The sequence below is a fragment of the Myotis yumanensis genome, unplaced genomic scaffold (assembly GCF_028538775.1).
Source record: "Myotis yumanensis isolate MYYU_CA2020_CCGP unplaced genomic scaffold, mMyoYum1.0.hap1 SCAF_2, whole genome shotgun sequence".
In the NCBI taxonomy this organism is placed as follows: Eukaryota; Metazoa; Chordata; class Mammalia; order Chiroptera; family Vespertilionidae; genus Myotis; species Myotis yumanensis.
Genome location: NW_027223753.1, coordinates 10,478,644 through 10,502,859, shown reverse-complemented (window position 1 = coordinate 10,502,859; position 24,216 = coordinate 10,478,644). Strand labels below are relative to the sequence as shown.

The 24,216-nt window shown below is 55.4% G+C and overlaps 1 protein-coding gene and 1 pseudogene across 1 annotated transcript in view; both read right to left on the bottom strand.

Moving 5' to 3' along the window:
* IGSF21 (immunoglobin superfamily member 21) overlaps positions 1-24,216 on the bottom strand; it is a 208,839-nt gene that overhangs the window by 140,559 nt on the left and 44,064 nt on the right. The gene's annotated exons all lie outside the window — the stretch shown is intronic.
* Positions 465-615, bottom strand: LOC139004559 (U1 spliceosomal RNA; annotated as a pseudogene).

Here is a 24,216-nt window from a genome sequence, read left to right as displayed (position 1 = left end):
GTTGTCAGCCACTTGGGCCGCAGCAATCCGTCAGGGCCGCCCTGCCAGACCAACACCGTGGATGTAAGAGCCCAACGATGGATTTCAGGTGGAGCGCGAGCACGGAGCCCGCACACAGTGAACGCCAAGAGCATTAGCTCCGGCCGCTTTTATTAATTCCGTCTCCGTGTCTCCCTTCTCTTCCCCCGCCCCCTCCACCTGGGGTTCTGAGACCTCCGGCTCTGCAGAAGCAGGACTACAGCAGCTTCCCCTGCTGACCAGTGCACTGAGCGCCTTTCACACCCAGCTTCACCCTATGTCCTGCCCATTAGCCTAAATTTGCTCCTGGTCTGGGGACTTGGAAAACAAGCCACAGAGCTGTTTCTTCATAAAATCACGGAGTCTCTGAGTCAAAAGGCACCTCAAATGCTGACTCATCCAATTCTTTTCTGCTTCTTCTTCTTCTTCTTTTTTTTTTTTTTTTTCAGGGGAGAGTGAGAACACAGTCCCTACCACCAGTCGAGTTTCCCACATTTGGGAAAATCGCAGGGGTCAGCACATCCAGAGTGCAATGGATGAGCCTCGCCCGGGAAAACCACCTTTGTGATCGTGGCCTCTCCACTGCCAGGTAAGTATCTCTTTTCTGGTTCTTGATTGTTCTCTAAATCATAGCCCTGTTCCCACACTCACAAACACCCTCCCCAAACACTCACAAATACCTCCCTGCATGTGTGTGTATGCGCACACACACCCTCATGGCAAAATTTGTCACCTATCATAGGCTAACTAATATGTATATATATATTTGTTAATCTTCACTTGAGGATATTTTTAGTAAGAGGAAGGGAGAGAGAGAGAGAGAAAGGGGGAGAGAGAGAGACACATCGATCGGTTGCCTCCTGTACATGCCTCGACTGGGGATAGAACCAGCAACCTAGGTATGTGCCCTGACTGGGAATCGAACCCACAACTCTTTGGTATATGGGACAACGCTCTAACCAACTGAGCCACCCCGCCAGGCGGCTAACCAATATCGTGTACCCCATGAGTGTAACAGACAAACATTCCACCAGACCATGCCCCTCCCCTGCCCACGCCCGGCCGCCCCCCTCCCCCGCCCCCCGTGGTTCCTACCTCCCTTGGAATGGATCCCGGACTCTGACCTGGCCTCAAGGCCCTGCAGGGGCGGCCCTGGGTCACACCCCACATTCCCCTCGTTACCCCTTGAACAGCCCCGCTTTTGCGCTGCACTTCCCTCTGCCCCACGCGTCTGTGAGCTTGTCCCCACTCACTCAGCTATTATGTCCAATGTCGCCTGCTCTCCCTGCCTCCCTGCCGCCTGCCCCGGCCACAGCCTTCAGCCCTCCATGCTGAGCGCTCATCTCAGCACCATGGAGAGTTCATTCCCGGCTGGGTGGGGTGCGCTGCTGCCCGCAGCCCCCTCTAGACAGGGGACTCTGTGGGGACTGGATCGGCCTGTCCCGTTCACCCAGGCCCCAGGGCCAGAGCAGTGCTTTCCACGCAGAAGCTCGGTGGAGAAATGTTAAACACATGCGTGGAATCAGTCCACTGCGCTTCGGTTTTCAAAAAAATGTTAACATTTATTTTCTTGTTTAATTCTCACGAATGCTTCAGGGGAGAGATGATCTTAATTTTCTGGGTGAAGAAAAAAAAACTGAACTTGGTAGGGAAGTAACCAGCTGGAGTCCACCCAGACGATGCAAGGGGAGAGACTCGAACCCGAGTCTTCTGATTCTACCTGCATCCCCCCCCCCCCCCCCCCCCACACAACTACACACAGAGATCAGCCCAGATGCAGAACCTGGTTGGTGCTCAAGGTGCCCTGTGCTGAGCGGGCCATGGCCTGTGCCCTCTCCTCGGCCCCAGGATAATGTTCCTGGGCAGGAATGATGCCGGTGGTGGTGATGACGAAGCGTCAGGCACGGTTCTAGGCACCTGACAGATACATAAACTCACTGGCTGCTCCCATCCACTCTACAAGGCAGGTCCTGCTCCCATCCTGTGGATGAGGAAAGCAGGCCCAGAGAGGCGTTAGCTTACGTGCCCTGGCAGATGCAGGACGCAGGGTCTACCAGCCGGCCCAGAGCTCTGCTCCTCCTGCATGCTTATCCCAGGCTTCATGCCTCTGCGCCCTCAGGCGATCCTCAGGCAGGCAGAACTATCCCCATTTCACAGAGGTGGAAAACAGGCTCCCGGAGATGGCGAAGGATGCTCAGCTGTTAAGTGACAGAGCCACAGGGTAGACCCAGGCTCGCTTGGCTCCAAAGCCAGTGCCGGAATACCAGGCTCTTCTGCTGCTCGAAGCCTGGTGCGGGAGAGACAGCTGCGCCTGCTGGAGAAGGGGGAGCCCACGGCGGCCCCCCGAGATGCCTGGGCAGAAGGGAAGCTGCTGGCTCGACTCTCAGCAGAGACAGGTGCCTCATGCTTGGGGTCAGGCGGGGCCGGGGCGTGAACAAGGGCTTTCTGCCCTCGCCACACCCGTCCCTGGTTCCATCCCCAAGACCTGCTGAGGGTGCCGGAACCACCTTCTGCCCTCAGACCAGGGGCCCAGGTTGCAAACAGACCTGAGCATCAGAACGCAGAAGGCGGGGACCGGATGGAGCCCAAACAGATGCCAAGTTCAAAAGAGAATCGCAGGGAAACAGTGACAAATGGGGGATTCAGCAGAAAAGCATCCAAACAGCAGGAGAAAAACAAAGCCAGATGGGCCCGGCCTCCCTGACCAGCAAGGCGGCTGCTGGCCTGCACCGGGAGGGCCTGCCCGAGTGACCCTGCCCAGCCGCCTTTGTGGATGGCAGGCCCTTTGCCTGGAATGCCCTCTCTCTGTTACCCACTCCCTCCCACCCCTGGTGCCATCGCTAGCACAATCTGCTCCCACTCAGGGAATCCCGCTCTGGCTCCTGGGACTCCCGCACCCCACTCTCTTGGTGTATAATCCACATGCAAGCTCATCCTTGCTCTGGGCACAAGACTTCACAGTTGATCGGGCAGCTCCCTCACAGTCACTGCCTCAAGGGGCCCTGATGATAGCCTGGTGAGATGAGTACCGTGATTCCCATTGGACACATGTGGCTCAGAGAGGGCAAGTGACTGGCCCGAGGTCACACAGCTAGAAACCGTGAGAAGTAGAAATTTGAGAAATTTGAGACTAAGCCCAGCGCTCTGGGCAGCTAAGTGCTGGGCACACAGTAGGTGCTTAATGAGGAATAGACAGATAAAGGGGGTCACTGAGGTTAATGCCACTATTTTTTTTAACCCAGAATTTTCTCCTTCTGGGTTTCTGGAGTGCCTCGGGGTCATCCCACAGTCTGAAATCTCTGCAGGGAAGAGGAGAGGGGACATGCACACGGCTTTGTCCACTCTGATGTCACACCAACCCTGGCAGGCAGGCCCGATGCCCTCTAGCTTCCCCACTGGACTTGGCTGCCACTCACTCCGGATAACCCGGCTTTCCCTCAATCACAGGCCAAGTTCACCTCTGATAAGGCCCAGCAGGGAGCACCCTCATCCTAGGGTGATGACGTGATAGCGCGTGTTTTACAAGCTCACAAATCCCCGATAAGAGCTGGCCAGTTGGCTGGCTCCAGAGAGATAAGGAGCTGCCCACCCCCTCCCAGGCCAGGGGAAGAAAGACGGGGCCAGAACTGGCGTAGGATGAGTCCCTTCTCTGGCCCCACGGCCCCTCAGGGCCCCAGCAGGCAGACACCACCACAACCCACAGGATGGCCCATGGGCCCCACCGTGCAGATGAAAGGAGGTGAAGGGAATTGCTTTCTTAGCTGGGGATCCCCCATCAGGGATTTGGGTAAATGTTCACTGAATACTTACTGTGTTCCAGGAGCTGGGCTGAGCACATCACACACACACACACACACACACACACACACACACACACACCTTCACACCTTTGCCTACAACACACCCGGGGGGTAGCTGTGCTCATATCCCCAATTTGTGCACCAGAAACTAGAGTCTGAAGACACCAAGGAGTGTCTGCCGGGTAGACTCTGAGGAACACACCACGAGACCAGAGCTGTGTACGGGTTTCTCGGGGTGTCGGGGCCGGCACCGGGAGGCATGCAGAAAGAGGAACAGGCGGAGGGGAGCTGGCTGCGTGTCTCCGCCAGTCCCACTGGGGCTCCTGGAGCCGAGAGGACCCTTCATAGCTGCCCTGACTTGAGGCGAGAAAGCAGGGCTCCTGTCCCCATCCAGCAGCACTGGGTGGGGCTGCCTCTGGGAAGGCGCGGCGTTGGGTTAGGTGGCGGGCTTCAGGGCTGTTGCTGAAGAAATGCTCTGCCACGGGCAGCACCTGGGGAAAGGGGCCTGGGACCCCCAGGGTCAGACCCCTGGTTACAAGTGACCCCATCTTCCCAAATAAACTTAGGATCTAAATTTAGTTAGAGAGAGAGAGAGAGAGAGAGAGAGAGAGAGAGAGTGAGTAACAGGGCAAGTGGGAGATACTTGCTTCAAAGGCAGGCGACTTGGGCTTCTAGGCCTGGCTCTGCCCCTGCCCAGCTCTGGCCTAAGCTTCTAGTTAAATTCGGGTATGGGCCCAGCTGATCCCCTGGTTCTCTGTCCTGATCCTCACCCAGGGGAGCCCAGGGGACAGCGCCCATCATCTCTGACCCTTGCAGGGATCCCCACCCCCTCACCCCTGCAGCAGCTGAGAGCCTGTGGGGGCCACATCACCCAGTGCCACAGGCCAGGCCAGGGGGTGCATCAGCTCAGCCAACCGAAGGGCAGTGGTTAAGGGTAAAGTCTCCAGGGGCAGCTGACCCAGGTTCAAATCCCAGCTCTGACACATTCCAGCTGTGTGTCCCCCAGCAAGTGACCTCACTTCTCTGTGCCTCAGTTCCCACCCGTAACTGAGGACCATAACTATGTCACCTTCCTTTTGGGGAACCCGAACTGACACATAAAGCCGTCAGCACGGTGTCCGGCACATAGGAAGTCCCAGGACATCAGCCGTCACCACCACCATGGCCACTGGCTGAGGGAGGCTCCCGCATGGCAGGTGAGAGGTCTGTCCCAGCCTCTCCCGTCCCCCTGACAACTTGGAAGGAAGTCCAAGTTCCAAAATGTCACGGTTAATAATTCACCTTCTCTGCCTTCTCTCCCTCTCCATATATTTATACCGTGTTTTGTGAGGCTGTGGTAAAGAGCCCCGCTCCCAGCTAGCGACTCAGCCTCCCCTGCAGTGATCTAATCAAAAGCCATATTTTACCGGCATGTGCTAACCCAAAGGCCATATTTCATGGGGGGCGATCTAATCAGGAAACTGTATTTGCAAGTGAGGATCTAAATTCATGGTTATATTTCATGGCTGGAGATCTAATCTCGGGACAATATTTTATAGCAGGGATCCTATCCCAGGGGAGATTTCACGGGTGGGAGATTGGAGCAGTGCAATGTGACTTTTTCCTCTTCTTTTCTTTTTTTTTTTTTTAAATGTATGTTTCAGGGAAAGCGAAATTATCCTAGCAAGCCAGAGCTTTGCCAGCAGTTAGGTCACTGCTAATGAAAAGCAGAGTCTTTGCTAAATGATGATTCTTCTAGCCTCTCTGGTATCACAAAAATCTCTTGAGTGGGACATATGTGGGTTTGCAGAGTTGGTCTCAAATCTAGGAGGGATCTCCAGATTCAATGTCCAAGCAGGACTGTAATCCTCATTCATTCATTCATTCATTCATTCATTCTTCCTTCCATTCATCCATCCATTCATCCATTTGTTCATTCTTCCATTCATCCATCCATCCATCTGTTCATTCATTCAATAAATATTCTGAGTGCCTGCTTAGTGCCAAGAACTTGGAATCGGTGATCTAGAGGGGAACAAGAGATCTACTACCTGTTACAGACTCAAAGCTTGTGTCCTCCCCCAATTCATATGAGGAAGCCCCAAACCCCCCAATGTAATAGTATTGGGAGGTGGGGCCTTTTGGAGTGATTAGGTCTGGATGAGGTTGGAGCATGGGGCCCCCAGGATGGGATTAGTATCCTCATAAGAAGAGAAAGAGACACCAGAGAGCTCTCTCTCTCTCTCTCTCTCTCTCTCTCTGCCCCATGTGAGGACACAGCGAAAAGGTGGCCGAATGCAAGCCAGGAAGAGGGGTTCACCGGGAACTGCACCAGCTGGAACCCTGGTCTTGAACTTCAAGCTTCCAACCATGAGAAATAAATGTGTGTGGCATTTGGTTATAGCAGCCGAGCTGACTGCGACACCACCCTTACCATCCAGATAGTGTTCTGACAGGAGATGTAGGTCGTCAACAAGTAGTCACAGAGGGATGATGCAAGTAGAAGTGCACTCAGAAAGGGGGAGGGCTGTGGATGTGTAGACCCCAGGCCGGCAGGGAGACCTCCCTGGCCAGTGCCGTGGGGACAGGCACCTGGAGGAGGAGCAGGAGCCGCCCAGGTAACATTAGGTGGGGCCAGGGAGACAGTGAGAGGAGGGAAGCGAATTCTAGGTGATTCTGGGTAACAGGAAAGGCAGTGTAAGCCTCTGAGGTCTGATGGAGCCTGTTCGGTCAGAGGGCCAGAGAGAAGACCCCAGTGGCCTGTGAGGAGGCTGGAGAGGTGGACAAACACAGGCTGCTGGGGTAAAGATCCCCATCCTGACACTTTGGAGCTGTGGGACCTGGGGCCTGAGTGCATGAACTGGATTGGGCTGTGGTTGCCTCATCTGTAAAATGGGATCATAACAGTAACGACCTCAGAGGATTTTGAACTTGTTTTTGGTATAAACAAAAGGATGGCACCAAAGCCTTAGGGGAGGGCTGATTAGCATTTTTTAAAGACACCGCTAGCGGCTCCTTGGAGCATGGATGGAGTCCAGGAGGATGAGAAAGGAAGCAGGGATCCGGCTAGGATGCTACTGAGGGCATTCAAGGGAGAGAGGCTGGACTCTGCGGTCCAGGAGGAAGACAAGGGAGAGGGAGCATGGAATGACTTCCAGGTCCTTGGCTTTGAGACAGACGGTATCCATCTCATTCCTTCATAGTTCTAGGGGAGGGAGGAAGAAATGGAAAGAGAGCGAGAGTGAGAGAGAGTGAGAGAGAGAGAGCCTGAGACTACAATCCACTTCCCAGTCACCCAGCAGCTCTCCGCTGGGGGGAGATTTACAAGCTCCCCTCCCTTCCGCCTTCCTCAAATAGCTTTGCCTTCCCCAAGCCAATTTTGAGTGAATCAGTCTCCCAGGTAGAGAACAGGAAGATGTTCCCACACAATAAGTGTTTGGGGACGGGGAAATGAAGGCTTCTGGGGAGCTTAGAATTCTCATTCAAATACCACAGCTCATCACTCCCCTCATTGCCAGCACACGTCCGCAGCCATCTCTCAGATAATCTTCCGAAAGGCACGATGCTTTGTCATCCTGCAAAGCACTTTCACCCACTTTATTTCACCTGATTCTCACAAGAGCCCCTGAGGAGCAAATAGCAGCAGACCTATTTTCTGGAGGGAGAAACTGAGGCTCAGAGGCAGGGAATGACACGCTCTGCTACAGAGACACAGCAAAGTGGCAACAATGATGACAGCAGCAAATGCATACTGAGCCCTTGTTCCGTGCCTGGTACTTTTAAGGCATTTTTAGACACTTGGATTTACTCACCCTTACAGAAACTCTTTGATAGGTTTTATTAGCATCTCCATTTTCCAGAGGGGGAAACTGAGGCACGGGGATACAAAGTTGCTTGCCCAAGGTCACATAGCTGGTAAGTGGTAGGGCTGGGATCCTAACCACAGAAGTCTCACTCCCAAATCTATGTTTAGCCACCGGGTTATACGCTCTCACATTTAGGAAGAAGGAATTCCACTCAGAACTGCCCAGTGTCCGTGTAACAATACTTCCGCTGTGTGGACTATACAATGTGCGGTTTACGCGCCTGAGAAAAATGCAGTAAGGAATTACAAATCTACATGGATCCCGCTGCCTGGAGGGCCAGGGGTCGGGACATGCTTGCTTCATGTTTCTCCGTGATTGCTGACTTTTATATTTGGGGACCATTTTGAAGCTTGGCTGGGGGGATATTTCCTAGAAGGTCATAGAAATAAGCTTCCAGCTTTCCAACCCACATTCCAGAGACGGACAGAAGGATGGACTGGTGTGACCTGACATTCTGCTAGTCCCAGATCCCTGGATGCAGCCCCCAGAGGGGCCTGTCGGTCCCACACACTGTCCAGTCTGTGGGGACACCTTGATCCCTTTCTGCAAGGGGGAGCCAGGAGCAAGAACCACCTCAGGCTCTGGAGCTGTACAGAGATGGGTTCTGATGTCTTAAAATTAACATGGAGGATCAGACGGTTAGACACAACTATCTATAGAAAACCCTAATATGCAAATAGACCGTACGGCAGAACAACCAAACAACCAGTCACTATGATGTGCGCTGACCACCAGGGGGCCGTGCAGGATTGGCGGGTGTTGGCAGCAGGCGGCAGAGCGCAGAACATGGCGGGCGTCGGCCGTGGTGGGATGGTGGAGCAGGTGAGTGGGGGTGCCAGACCAAGGTGGGGCTCCGGCCACTGTCATTGGGGCGAGCCTCTGGTGGTTACTGAAAATTCTTTGCTCCAGCCGCTGCAGTTCCACTGGCGCTCGCACCCACCAGCGCCGGCGCCCAGTACCAGCCCTGATCACTCAGTGCCATCAGCAGGTGCGAGGGGCGGCTGCTGGCCCCAATTGCCCCTCAGGGCTTCTCCACCTCCCCCTGCTCTGTCAGTGGCTGCAAGCTGGGGCCAGCGCTGTGATTGCGTGGGAGCTGCCAGCAGATAGGGGACCATGGGCTGTGGCAGGAGGGGCCGCAACCCTCCCCTGTGCCCACCACAGCCTCTTGGCCCACAGTTCCTTTCAAGGTGCATGAATTCGTGCACTGGGCCCCTAGTTGTATATAAGACAGGACACACATCCCATATAAGGAGTATATGGTGGCCAACTGCCATGTGGGAGCTGGGTGAGGGAGCATGCGTGTGTCTAACCACCCATCCCCACTGCAGGAAATACAGGTACAGACCGTCCTTCCACCTGTGGGCAGACACCAACCAAACTTGGTCTGGGGCCCACCCAGTGTGCCTCAGTGAATGAGCGTCGACCCATGAACCAGGAGGTCACAGTTCGATTCGCAGTTGGGGCACATGCCCTGGTTGCTGGCTTGATTCCCAGTGGGGGGCATGCAGGAGGCAGCTCATCAATGATTCTTTCTCATCATTAATGCTTCTATCCCTCTCTCCCTCTCCCTTCCTCTCTCCCAAATCAACAATAATAATAATAATAATAATAGTAATAATAATAAACATTTAAAAAAACACGTTGGCCTGGCTTCTGCTAGAGGGTAAGGTTCCTGACGCCCACACCTTCTCATCTCTGGGAAGCCCAGTGTGCCCTCCCTGCAGGACAAGAGCCGTGTGGCAGGACAGCCGGTCGCTGACTGCAGCCTGTGGCTGGTGGGAGCCCAGAGATGTGTCTCATTTAAATCTTGTTCAAGGAAAGTGATGGAAGGTTCAGAGGGATTAATTTACAGGGAAAGACTAGAGGAACTACCTGTGTGCAGTCTGGCTTAACCATGACCAAGGTGGGGACCTTGGGGACATGTCCAGACATTGAAAGAGAGTGGAGGCCCTGGGGAGGGGGCGGGGGAGGCCGGTTTGGTGCTAAAGAAAGAAAAGAGGGGGAAGGAGACCAGGAATGACAGCAAAGATGAAACTGGGACCTCTCCCATCCTCCCTGAAACACTGGCTGACGTAGGTGCTCATCCATGTGACGCCCACGGCTGGAACGCTGGATGGACATGATGCCATGGAATGGGCTAGGCCTGATGACATCTGCTTCTCAGGTGGGGAAACTGAGGCACAGACAGGGAGGGTTACTTGGCTGATGAGGATCAGAATGGGAACCTACGTTGGCCTGACCATTACGCCGAGTCACCCTGTGATCGCTTGGACTGTTATTCAGCAAATCCCCCCTTTCTTGGTGGGCAGAGCATGCTGCCCCACCCACGGATTTTAGGGCCTGGTCACATGACTTACTCTAGCCAATGGGCTTGAGCCGCGGGACTCACCCTCTTGCTCTCTGCCTTCTCCACGAGAAGAGCCTTCCTCAGGAGTTGCTTCTCCCTCGGCCGAGACCCCAGAATCAACACACATGTGGCCAGGTTGAGCTCCACCTGCAACCTGTCGCTACGCCTCCTGGAACTGCCCACCAGAACCCAGCCCAGCCCGGATCCCTGACCCCCACCCAACCACAGATCCATGCTCAGGAGCACAAATGATAATGCTTTAAGCCACTGAGGTTGGCACTGTCCGGGCTCATCTCTGACCTCTTGCCCATTGGCACCAGATGCGTGTGATTCTCATTGCGTCTAGAATGTTCTTTTGATTGCCACATATCTGGTTCATGTGCATTCGTTTTTGTCAGCTCTATTGAGGTATTCACAGATACGGCCTGTTCTCATGGCATCTGCACCTTCACGGGGAAGGCAGAGCCCCCAAATCTCAGAGATGGATGGTGCCTCAGTGAATGGAATGAAGCCGTGGAAGGAAGCACCTTTTTATGTATTTATTTTTAAAATATGTTCCTATTGATTTGAGAGAGAGAGAGAGAGAGAGAGAAACATCGATGTGAGAGAGAAACATCGATTGCTTGCCTCCTGTACGTGCCCGACCAGTGACTGAACCCACAACCTGGGCATGTGCCCTGACCAGGAATCGAACCAGAGACCTTTCAGTGCACAGGACAATGCTCAACCAACTGAGCCACACCAGCCAGGGCTGTGGCACCTTTATTCTACTCTCAGTGGGGAAACTGAGTCTCAGAGAGGGTGTGTGTAGTAGAGCTAAGGGGCTTAACTCCTCACTTAGTGCTCTGTCCCCTGCCCACGGCGCCCTCAAACCTCTGGGGAGGAAGCCTCTTCAGCCAGCCAGTGGGTCTAACCTCGAGCACAAGGCGAGATGATGCCTCGGCCAGGGAACCACCAGCCCCCTCTCGGGCGCTCCCGGGGCTGCTGCTAGGACAGTACACAGGGGCCAGGTCTTGCTATTGGAAAGCAGAATTACGGAGGGGAGGGCAGCAGGCTGGGGAGGGTGGGCGGCTCCGTGTGATCTTGGGCCTGCAGTCAGCAGCAGGTGAAAGGGGTGAGGTCACACCTGCTGGGTTAGGACAGTGGCGGCAGCTATGTTCCTGGGACTCGTGTGACTCACCAGTGCTATGGAGAAATTATGCAGGGGGAGGGGACAGAGAGAAAAGGAGGAGGAGGGGCTGCTTAATAGAAAGGTCAGAAAGGACCCCACCGAACTGTGACATTAGTGGAGGGACCCCCAGGAGGTGAGGGCGGGAGCCAGGCCTGTGGCCACTGGGATAGAGGGTTCCAAGGCAGAGAGAGAAAGGCCTGGTCCCGAGTCTGCAGTGCACTGCGGCTCTTGAATGCCAAGGAAGCCAGGGCAGCCATACAGTGAGTGCCTCATAATAATAATAATTATAACTATTATTATTAGTAGTAATTTATTATTATGCATTAACCTAAAATGTAATATGGGCCTGAAAGGTGGGATCTGAGTTCCCAACTCCTCACCACCTTTAGGTGGTCCTGCCTTCTCAGGGACCCTCCCCCCAGGAGGTCTCCTCACACCCCACCATTCCTGCCTCCCTAGGTTCAGCATCTGCCCCACCCTGGCCAGGGGCACCTACTCATCCACCCAGACACAGTGCCCAAGGCCGGGGACAATCTTCTCATTGTGGCTCCTTTTACAAGCGGGGGGGGGGGGGGGGGGGGGGAGTAGGAAATCTTCCTATCTAATAAAAGAGAAACATGATAATTAGCCGTATATCCGCTACCCTTCCCATTGGCTAATCAGGGCAATATGCAAATTAACTGCCAGCCAAGATGGCGGCTGGCAGCCATGCACTGAAGCGAACAGGGAGGCTTGCTTGCTCCAGTGACAGTGGACTCCAACGTTCCCCGCCTGACTTGCCAGCCTCTCAGCTGCAACTCTAAGCAACTATGTTGCAAATATAGAAGCTAAACAAAACCCCAGAAACCTGCGGAAGCCGGACTGCAACATTGTATCAAATACAGAAGGTAAACAGCCAAGGCCTCAGAGCTAAAGCTGGCCCAGAATAAAAAAAAAAAGAAAAAAAGGAGCAGTTGGGAACTTCAGTCACCCGCCAGCCTGAAAACAGCCCTCAGCCCCTCAGCCAGACTGGCCAGGCACCCCAGTGGGGACCCCCACCCTGATCCAGGACACCCTTCAGGGCAAACCAGCCGGCCCCCACCTGTGCACCAGGCCTCTATTCTATATAGTAAAAGGGTAATATGCCTCCCAGCACCGGGATCAGCGTGACAGGGGGCAGCACCCAAATCCCCTGATCGCCCTGCGGCTCTGTGTGTGACAGGGGCGGGGCCACAACCTCCCTATCTGCCCTGCTCTGTTCGTGACAGGGGAAGGTGCCCCAACCCCTGGATCAGCCCTGCTCTGTGCCTGATAGGGGGCGAATTCCCCAACCCCCTGATCGCCCTGCGGCTCTGTGTGTGACAGGGTGCAGCGCCCCAACCCCCTGATCCTCCCTGCTCTGTGTGTGACAGGGGGCGGTGCCCCAACTCCCCTATCGGCCCTACTCTGTGCGTGACAGGGAGGAGCTCCTCAACCCCCTATCGGCCCTGCTCTGTGTGTGACAGGGTACGGAGCCCCACCCCCCCCGATGGGCCCTGCTCTGTGCATGACAGGGGGCAATGCCCCAACCCCCTGATCGACCCTGCTCTGTGCGTGACAGGGGGTGACGGCGCAACTTCCCTATCGACCCTGCCTTGAGTGTGACAGGGGGCGGTGCCCCAACCCCCCAATTGGCTGTACCCTGAGGGTGACTAGGGGTGGCATCGCAACCTCTCGATCCACCCTGCTCTGTGCATGACACGGGGTGGCGCCCCAACTCCCCAATCGGCCCTGCTCTGAGCCCAACCAGGGGCTGCACCTAGGGATTGGGCCTGCCCTCTGCCACCCAGGAGCAGGCCTAAGCCAGCAGGTCATTATCTCCTGAGGGGTCCCAGACTGCCAGAGGGCACAGGATGGGTTGAGGGAACCCCCCCCCCCCCCGCCGAGTGCACAAATTTTTGTGCACCAGGCCTCTAGTATACAATAAAAGAGTAATATGCAAATTGACTGAACAGCAGAATGACCAGTTGGCAGGGGGCAGGGCCAGCGAGCAGGTGGCACCAGGCCAGCCAAGGCACAGAGGGAGGGGACAGCGATGGGGGTGGGGGGGCTGGCTACTCGCCGGCCTGTCCCCTGATCAGCCCGCCAGTCGCCTCCCACAGAGGGTGGCCAGACTGCAGCTCAGTCAGACATCCCTTGAGGGCTCCTGGACTATGAGAGGGCGCAGGCTGGGCTGAGAGACCCCCCTCAGCCCCCACCACAGTGCATGAATTTTTGTGCACTGGGCCTCTAGTAGTGTAATAATAATGAATATATAACCATAAATCCAGCCTGGATCATGTTTGCTTTTAGACCAGTGTGGTCATTAAATATACATTGCAATGATTTTATAGGGAGGACGGGGCCCACGGAGAACAGTGCTGGGCTCCTGAGAGTCCACGGGCTCCTCTCTGCGGGGTGGGGGGCAGCTTTGGCTGCCCTCAGACTGCCCCTGCCCTCTGGGACCTGGGAAGGCTTCCTGTTGAGCCCCCCTGACTGATGGAGCCCCGCCCAGCTAGGCCAGGAACCGGGACCAGCGGCCTGCTGCATCCTCTCCCCACTCCCAAGTCTCATTCCTGCGAACCGCCCACACTGGCAGCGCCCGGAGAGCTGCGGCCTCCATTTCTCAGTGAGCCCCCCTTCCACCCCTTAAATCTGGGGAAGCAGCGATTTAATATTAATATTTATCCATGTACTCAATTCCTTCCCTGTTAAATAATTTCTCAGCTGTCGGAGGCTTCTGGAGGCTAATTTAAAACAGGTGTCACGGTTATCTAACTTACGCCCTCAAATTCTCAAAGAGAAGGGGTGGGGGGGACCCGGGGTAACATCGACAGGCCTCCTCCACGGGCAAACCCCAGGGCAGGAGGCAGGAGGTGCCCTCATGGCTGGCTGGAGAAGCGGACACCAGGCTTAACTCTAAAAGGGAGGGGGGTTGGGCAGGAAGGGGGATTGGGGAGAGAGAGAAAAGGACTTTCTTTTGAGGTCTTGCTGAACAAACCACACACACAGAATAATAATAATAATAATAATAATAATAATAATAATAGAAGAATAGCTAATACTTGCACAGAATTTAACATGTGCCTGGCGCTCTTTCATGCATTTTACAGATATTCACTCACTTAATGCTTATTCATCCCCATTTCACAGGTGAGGAAACTGAGGCAGCACGAGGTTAGATGACTTCTCCGTATGACATGATAGGAAGGGGAATCGGGGATGTGAACCCAGGAAGCCCCATGTGCGGCTGGAACCTGAGTCTCCCTCTTGGTGGCCGAGGCCTCTCTGAGGTTCCACGCCCTCACGTGTAGACGGAGGAAATCCAGGTTAATCCATTGCAAAGGGGCAGTAAGAGGGTAAGCCCTGGGCAGGCCTGGCTGTGTGCACCCTTGGCCTGGCGACAGCAGGGCAGCCAGACGTGGGTGGAGGTTTGCCACGTACCTGGTATTCAGGAGGCATCCCCCGCTGTCTGCTCCCACTCTTCCTTTCCTCTCCTTCCCAACAACCTCCCACTTCAAGGTTATGTTTGTTACAGCTGATTGAAATCTACTGAGGGCCCCAGCCCTGGCCAGTGAGAGCTGGCAAAACAAAGGAGACACGTGTCCCTCCATGGCTGCCTTCACACCCCACCAACCAGCAATTCCAGGCTTGCTGGCTCTCCCGGAGTCTCCCCCTACCCTCTGCCACTTCAGATAACTCACCCCCGCCCCCCGCGAGGTTCACATGCAGATGTTCCTGGTCTCCTTCACCCACCAAGAAGCTTGACTGGCTATGGGACACGCACTGGAGACCACAGGCTTATTGGATGTTGCTTTTAAAGGTCACGTGCCACCTTCCTCTGCTCCCCCACACCCCATCCCATCTCTAAGACACGGGCCTCCTCCCTGAGCAGGGTCGTGGCTGTAAAGGGGGGAATTCCCAGCTTGCGTGCCGGCGAGAGAGGAGTTAGGACCTTTGATCTTTGCTCGGGCACTGCGCAAACCCATGCAGACGGACGAAGTGCAGGCCACGCCAATAAGTGTGTTTGTGAAGAGAGACGAGGTCGGGGCAAGGCAGGAATCACCTGGGGGAAAACTCATCTGGGAAAGCTTGTGAGTGGGCAGTGGCCTGTGTTTATGTTTTTTTTTTGCTCACGTGAGGTGAGTGCAGACAGATTCATGCGTATGCACCCATGTGTGTGCCCAGGCGCTTACACACACACACACACACACACACACACGGCTCTTACCAGTCATCTCTGGGTATGGGCTCTGAGCTCTGTTGGGCTTTCCCTGGCAGAGGCAAAGCCCTGTGAGCCCTGCCCTCCTGCCCTGGGCCCTGTGCCCATCAGAAAAGGCCCACTGACTTGATTACTGCTGGCTCCTGACCCTCCAGGCCTCTGGAGCCCCTGCAATCCTTAGTTCGTGGAAGGGTGTCTACCCCCCAAGTTCACTTATGAGCTAGCTTCTTGGACTAAGCAATACATCTTCCCAGAGAAGCAGTGTCAGTAGATGCAATAAATAAAGGCCTGGTGAAAAGCACAGACATCGAGAATGACAAACCTCAGCAAGTAATTGAACCGCTCTGCTTCCTCCTCGGTAAAAGGGGATAAAAATACCCGCCAACCTCAAATGGGTTGAAAAATTAAAGGACATAATGCACGTCAAGTGGCCAGCAGCACCCCATAAGCGCTCGGTGCGCCGTGGGTGTGGCTGTCGGTACCATCGCTGATGTAGCAGCTGCATTGCTATCCTTATTGATGGTAGTCAGAGCCCCAGGGTAGCTGCTCCCCAGAGCCCCTCAATGTAGGGGGGCGCTGACAAAGTTTTATTTGTATTTGTGGCTGCTAATGATTGGAACACTGTTTCCTTGGGAATTGCTCCATGTCCTCAGTTCTCTGTGGGGACTCAGGACCTCATCCCACCTCGCCCAGGAAGAGGTGGCAAGCTCTCCAGGGGGTTGGGGGTGGGGGTTGCGGGGAGGGAGATGGGGAGGGTGAACACTCCTCAACTCCGGGACCTGTAAACTCTCCGCACCCACGGTTAGAGGGTTTCTCCTCGGAAAATGCATTCCTGAGGAGCACCCACCATGGGCCAGGAGGTTCCCTAAGCTCACTGTGTCCTTCGGGCCTGACAGTGGGTCTGGGAGGTGGGCGTCACTGCCCCATTTTTCATGGTACCAGTGGCCACACCCACAGTGTACCGAGCGCTTATGGGGCGCTGGCCACTTGGCACGCATTATGTCCTTTAACTTTTCAACCCATTTGAGGCTGGCAGATATTTTGTCCCCCTTTTACAGAGGAGGAAGCGGGTGTCTGGTGTTCACCCGCCCCTCAGGTATTTGTAGCTGAGGATGTCTCCATTCTCCTCCTGCAGTTGTCCGATCAAGCAAAGAGTTGTGCCCTTTCTAGAGTGTTCACCCACAGGTGGTGCCTCACAGCCCACCTTGTCCCCAACCTCTAGACCCAGCCCACGGCCTGAGGAGCAGGAGGTCTGGTTCCTCGCCAGGCTCTGAGCTGTGTGTCCATAGTTGAAGCCTCTGGCATCTCTGAACGTCCTTCTGCAGGTTCTTGAGTCCAAGCCAGTCACCAGTCCTTTCTCCTCCCCAGGGTGGGGTGAGGGGGGCACACAGCCAGGGGGTGAGCCCCCACCCAGGGGGTGCTCAGGGATCGGTGGGGAGCCAGCACCCGACAAAGGCATGGTCTGTCAGTCATGATCTAGCATCAGGAGCCGGGAGTGGGGAGCAGGCACTGGCCTCCACCAGGGGCCCCTGAGCCTCTCCGCCGAGAGGGCCGGGAGAATTAATATTAGCACAATCACTTTAATCAGGGGGTGATTAACAGGCGCATGCATAATTCACCCGCGCTCCCCGCCGCCTTGCTCTTCGCGCACAGAGGTGGACAGAACATGGCACTGGCTCATTAGCTCTCACTCCCCTCATCTGCCCTCCTTTGTGCTGGGGAGGCGACCTCCCAATGAGGGGGCCTCTAGGGAAGGAGGATGGGGAGCACCCTCTGCTCTGGGGGCCCCACGTAAGGGACAGTGCAGGGGGAGCCCTCTCCCAGGTCCTCCCAGAACACTCCCTCCAAAAGAAGACTTGGAGGAGTGGTTCCAGGCTGACACCGCTCCCTGGCCATTAACCTTGGACTTCTACACCCCACCCCAGTCTCCCAATGTCCTAGGGCTGCCTTTTCCCTCCAGGGCCAACTTGCCCTGAACCCTCCATGGCTCTTTCTCTTTTCCCTCCCTCCCATCCACCAGGGCTAACTCTACACACGTACTCCCTGCTGGGTGAAATCAGGGGCCTATAATTTGTTCTAAAACCACCTCTTCAACCTGAGAGTCTACCAAATGTCAGAGCTAAAAGGGCCTGTTTCCATCATGCAATCCAATCCCCACAGACGTAATGAGGAAACGGAGCCCAGAAAGGGCAAGTGACTTGCCTGAGGCTGCACAGCACACATGGGGCAGAGTTGGACAGAAGTCTGATTTTTGGACTCTCAAGACAGAGTGCTTTACTCAACCTCTAGATGAGGGGCACACAGGTATGAGAGAGAGAGGGAGAGAGAGAGAGAGAGAGCGCAGGGAGGCTGAAAGCCAGTTGGGTCATTTACTGTGTGACTTCCAACAAGTTACTCATCCTCTCTGAGCCTTGGTCCTCTCACCTGCAAAATGACAGGCATGGGCCGGGTCCCACCTCAGGGGACTGTGTGATAATAATGCAAAAAGCCCCTCTCCCTGAGCCTCAGGAGGGATCCCCCAGAAACAGGCTCAAGACAAGGATTCAAGTGCAAGTGGTTTATTTGGGGGGCAGTTCCAGGAAACACTGCTAGGGCTCTGGGGAACCCGGATGAAGCATGCTATCAGGCAGCTTAGGCCTGTGGGTGACTGGGGCTCAGCCCTCCGGCCACACCGAGAGCCAGGGTCCAGCGTAAGCCTCTGAGTCCTCCCGCTGAGGGGAGAAGGCCATGGGGTGTTGGTGGGCAGATGGGCTGTGCCAGGCCCAGTGAGGCCCAAGGCACGTGCTGGTGCCGGCAGGTGGAGATGGGAAGTGTGCTCTGCAGTGGGAGAGCGAGGGGATCTGAGGGGTCCCGACAGCATCAGCTTCACCATTCAACAGCTTTTTGTATAACCAGGGACGTGGGGACAGGCTTGTAGGTCTCCTTATCGGTACTCCCTGTACCTTCAGACCCATACATTTCCCTCACTTCAAAGCCTCCATTCCATCAGCTGCAGGAAGGGTGGTAATGAAGCATGAAGGTTTGGGACGAGATAAAAGAGGAGCTGCCCATCTGTGAAGATGCTTAACACTGGCTAAGGGATTTGAGGAACACGTGGGGTTCCTTCCCCAAAGGCGCTTAGATTCAGGGCCTCAGCTGCACAGACCCCATCATCCCAGACACCTCTGCCTTCAGTGTGCGCCCCCTGCAGGACCACAGCCATGATGGGGCTCAAGGAGTCACAGACAAATGGGGCGGAGCTTCTGGGAGCATATTCGTATGATAGAGTACTACTCAGCAATAAAGAGGAAAAAGCGGGGAGACTCCCAACCACAGGGCACCTAATAGGAAAAGCATTATGCTCTGTGAGAGAAGCCAGACCCAGAAGACACAGACTGCGCTTCCAGGTATATGAAACTAGAGGCCCGGTGCACAAATTCGTGCACGGTGGGGTCTGACCGGCCCACCCCAATGGGCAGGGGGAGCGACTGGCGGGGGGGAACTGGTTGAGGGGGGGCCATGGGTGGTTGGTGGGCTGGCCCCGCCCCCTGGGCAAACTCCCAATTAGCCTTTTATTACATAGGACTAGAGGCCTGGTGCATGAATTCGTGCACAGGTGGGGTCCAGTCGTCCCACCTCAGTTAGGTCCAAACTGTCCACGGGGAGGGGCCATGGGCAGTTGGCTGAGGGGCCTCACCTCCTGGTTGAACTCCCAGTCAAACTCCCAGTCCAGGGGACAATTTGCATATTAGCCTTTTATTATATAGGATTATTCTAGAAAAGGCCAAAGCACAGTGGCTGGGGAGTAGATCGGTGGTTGCCTGGGCCCAGGGATGGGAATGAGAGGGCAGGAAGGGACTTTGGGGGGTGATGCATTTGTGCCACACCTTGGTGGTGGTGGTTTTCACAAGACTGCATACATCTGTCCAGTTCCTCTCATTAAAATTGGTTAAAATTGGTGACTTTTTGGTAGGAAAATTATATATACCTCAACTGAAGCTGATCTAAAAAATAAGAAATACCAGTTTATCTCAGAGTGGGATGATGTGTGGATCAAAACACACACACACACACACACCCACACACACACACCAGGGGTGTTTGACCAGTAGAGCTCTTTGGAATTGGGGCAAATTTACATTCATATCCCAGCTCTGTCTCCTTCTGAGTTATATAACTTTAGGCAAGTCTTTTCACCCCTATAAGCCTAAATATTCTTGTGTGCTATGGACTGAATGTGTTCCCCCCATATTCTATGTCAAAGCCCTAATATCCAAAGTGACTATATCTGGAGATGGGGCTTTTAGCAGGTAATTAAGGAATTATTGTGAAATGAGGTCATAAGGGTAGAATCCTAATCTCAGGACTGGTTGCCTTATAAGAAGGATCTCGATCTCTCTCCCCCTCCCCACCCCCTACCAAGCAAAGGGCATGTGAGCACACAGCAAGGTGGCCGTCTACAAGTCATGAAGAGAGCCCTCACCAGAAACTGACCAAGATCTTCCAGCGTCCAGACTACGAGAAAATAAATGTCTGTGTTAAAGCCACCCAGTCTGTGGTATCGTGTTAGGGGAGTCCCAGTGGACTAAGACAGCGGGGGGTACTCGTTCTGTTGTATTACTGTATGTGGTGTTATACATATTGTATAGACTGTGAGGATAACTAATATGACATACACATCAGTGCCTTGCTCCAGGACACCCAGGTGCTTAGTAAACTTTAATTATTTAAGACACCGTTTGGGGTCGATATTCTCCAGCTCAGGTAACAGGAAACCTCATCTCAACTTGGCTGAACACAGTGTTGAAAATGTATGATCTCACGTAAGAAATCCTGAGCTCGGGGAATTCTAGGGCTGATTAATCCCACAGCCCAGGCCCTCCAGGAGGCCCCCAGTCTCGTTTCTCTTCCTGCCCCTGCCACCCTCATCCTGTCAGTGCTCCTCATGGCTGCAGGTGGCTGCAGCAATTCCAGCCATCATCTGCAGGCACAGCTCTGCCCTGGGAAGAAGAGGGACCATTTCTCCCTGTGCCTCTTTTCCCAGAAACCCCCTTGCGGACTTCTTCTCATTGGCCAGAACTGTGTTAGATGCCAGTAACTCCACCAATCACTAAGCCAAGATTGGCTTAGCCTCAGACCAATGATGACTCAGTCCGTGGAGCTGGAGGAGGTGCCACCTCCCTTGTCCACATGGAGGAAGGTGAGTCCCTGAACAAAATTAAACTCCTGTTGGGAAGGAAAAATGAGAAATCACGGTTGGGAGGTGATGACCAAGAGCATCTGTGACAAGAAACAATAACGGCTTGTGTGGATTGAGTGTGAGTGGTGCCTGTTGGGAGTCGTCTCATTTCTAGCGGGTTTTGTGAATCCCCATTTTACAGCAGAGGAAACAGGCTCAGGGAGGAAACGCCACTTGAACACGTCACATGGCTGGTGAGTGGCAGAGCCAGAACGAGGACGCTCCATCTCTGAGGACGGGGCTCCTGGACGCTCTGCTCTGCCACCTCCGCACTCAGCTGCCTTGACTTATCCGGCAGCGTTGCTACCCTTGCCGGGAAGTCGGCCCATCGGGTGCTTCCGGAGCAGAGCAGCGGGGAGAGCCACACCCTCCAGGTTGCCGTGGGAAGCCTGGGCTCCTGCGTTCTGTCCCTCAGCCCTGGAATCAAGGGAGCCCGGCAAGTCCTACCAAATCGTTTGCTCCCTTTCTGGGCTGTTCTTTGTACCACAGACAGATTCTCACCAAGCCTGGGAAGGTTCTGGAAAAGGAGTCTTGAGGGCCTATGACCCCCGATTCCTCCGCATGCCCCACATGACAGAATTCCCTCTGGAGCCTCCAAAGTCCACCCTATGCGCCCACCTCCCCTCCCCAGGGGCTTCCCTGAGCAGCCTCTCCATGATACCGTCACCACTGCTCCTGGCTGGGTGCCCACGGCGAGCCGGGTGTGACAGAGGCGGGGATGGAACACAGAGCTTCGTGACCCCAAGGCCTGTGCCTTACCCACCAGGGGCGCGGCCTCCCGGACAGGTCCACTCTGTTGACGCCACCTGGTCCCATTTCCCGCAGAGCAATGTCCCCCCAGCCGCCCTCACAGAGACCCTGCTCCCCTCCTGGCTCACAGCCCCTCGTTTTCAGGCTTGTCTGTCACTTCCACCCCTCAGGCTGCTTGTCTCCCAAGCACCCACACTGGGGGCCCCAGGCGCTTTAGCACCGGGACCCCACTGACTACCCCTCCCCCCTTTGCAGGACTGAGATTTGAGAGCTCTCTCTCCCAACCAAGTAAGCCGCACCCATAAGCTCATCTTCCATCTTTGCTAATCAGGCGGAACTAACGGCCAGTGAGGAAGAGGAAGAGGAAGAGGTCCGCACCCAGCTGGGGTGGGGGCCCAGGCCCAGCAGCGACACTGGCTAACAGGGCCGCCCAGGCCACGGTCCTCAGGTAGGTGGAAGGAGCAAAGGAGGCTGATTATGTCCCCAAGGCCTCGAACCCTGGGCGTCTTTGTGAATCGGAAAGAGCTGACGACCCCAGCACACTTCTAACATCTCAGCCAGTGTCAGAAGGAGGGAAGGAGGCTTGGAAAACAGGAAGAAGGAAGAAATGTTGTCTGGGCTTTGTCTTCAGTTGTTCCCAGGGCAAAAATCAAATTCCCCAGGCACAGGGATTCCGTAGTTCCCTGCTCTCCCCCCTTCTCCTGCACTAACATGGACCAGGCTCCCAAAGTTGCATCAGAGGCACCTGCAGACAGGCCTTAATGCAGGGCCTGCCACGGAGACCTGGCCTGGGTCCTGAGCCCTCTGCTGAGGGACAGAATCACTGAGTGAACAGCAACTCCCCCAGAGCCATCCTCGCTCATTAAATATTCACACGGTCCTTTTGCTTGTGCGCAAGTGCACCCGCCCTGGTGAGCCCTGCAGCCTTGTCTGCAAACCCACAGAAAAGCTCCCGGCCTCCCCCTTCCCCATCTCCTGTTGCCGTGTTTATACCCCCCCGTGGGGCTCCCGGGTCCCCCCAGAGCTGTCCACCTGCACCAGGACCTGCCCCCACCCCAGCCCAGAGCTTTGTGTTTCTTACAGGCGACGCTTACGCAAGGCACAGGGACAGGTTCAAAGCCCAGCTTTGTCGCCTACCCGCTGGTGACCCTGGGCATATTTCTGCATTCACTCAGCGGCAATGGGGCAGAACAGTCAGTGCTGCACAAGGGCCAGGGTCTGACATGACAGTGCGTGCAGGTGCCCGGCATGTCATAGGTTAATTCCGATGACGTCCCTGTTCCTCCCCGTGTCCCTCACGCAACATGAGGGTGTTATTGAGGAAAAGGCTGAGTGAAAGAAAGAAGGCGGCGGGCACATTAACAGGCCTCCTGGTGCATCCAGCTGTGGTGCGATCACGGGGATGCGGTGGCCCCGCTCTGGGCCAGTCCCTCTGTCCTCGGGGCCCCTCGCCAAGGGGCGGTGACGGTGCAGGGAAGGTCTGTGCCGCCGAGAAGCCCGGGCACCGAGCGGAGCTGAGTGATGCTTTGATATCACAGCGGCTCTTATTTATGCACCGGTGTGTGTGTTCGGCGTGCTGCTAAGTCCTTAAGCTGCCCAGGACCAGCCATAAAAGCCTCCATACATCACCCTGAAGTCCCTTCCTGGGTAGTTTAAAAGAATGAGAGGTGACTTAATGGCAGTGTTAAGGATTATTATATAGAAGTTAATGGCCAGGTGCTCTTCCATGGCACATGGGGGGACGAGGAGGGGGCTCTGACCACAGCAGAGACCCTCCTTGGAGTTCAGAAAGTTTACTGTGTCTCCACCCTGCCCCCTTGCCCAAGGGCAGCAGGGGACCCGCTGACCCTCAAGGCGTCCTCGGCCCATTGGAGACTTTTGGACCACGATGCTAAGCTGGCTGGCCCCTGCCATGCGTGCGATCTTTAAAAGGAGAGCCCACGTTCCTACAATAGAGACGATGAGGTGTTTGGCCGACCTGGAGCAGGGAGAAGCATGCGGGACCTCTGGGAGGAGACCTGGCCTGGAATCCACGGCCAGACAAGAAAATCCGGAGTGACACCCGAAGCCCCAGGGAAAATGAGCATCCCCGGCCCCTCTGGCTGAGGAGAAGGGGAGCGCATTCCCTGGAGGGGGTCCCCGCCTCTCCTCTGTGTCAGCAGGAGTGGGGAGCAAAGGTGAGGCTCAGTATATGCTCCTCCGTCAGGGCACGAGGGTGAAGGTACACAGTGAGGTCTCAGCAACCGTTTAAAGAAAGAAGCCGGAAATGGCACGGTGGGGAAGATGGGGATTGGGCAGAACACGTGGTTGGTGGGGGTCCCTGAACCCCGACGCGGGGGCTGCTTTCAGTAGCATCACCGAGCCTGAGACCTTTGCCACCAGCACAGGGCCGCGAAGGGCCTGGGTGTCAAGCCCAGCTGCCCTCCCGCCGTGACGTTGGGCAAACTCTGTCACCTTTTTGACTGTTTCCTTCCGGCACGATGGGGCCAGTCCTCCCCACGCTGCAGGCCTGAGGCAGGACTTGGATGCGATAAAGCGCCAGGCACTGACGTCCTTTCCTCGCCATCGTTTGTGGGGCCACTTCCATCCAATGTGCTCCCTGGGACCAGTGCCCACCATCAGGGATGTCCTTGGTCATTCTCCACTCCCACTCGGGCCACGCCTTCCCGGGCACTGTCCCCAGGGTGCCCTGTGCTCCCACGAGCTCAGCCTCAGCCTGGACACCCGTGGTCAACTCAGCGGGGGCTGATGTGGAACCCGAACGCGTTTGCTCGACAATGTGGCTGCTGTTCGCTCGGGGAGCGCCCACAGTGTCACAGCCACATCCCATCAAACACCTGTATGTCTG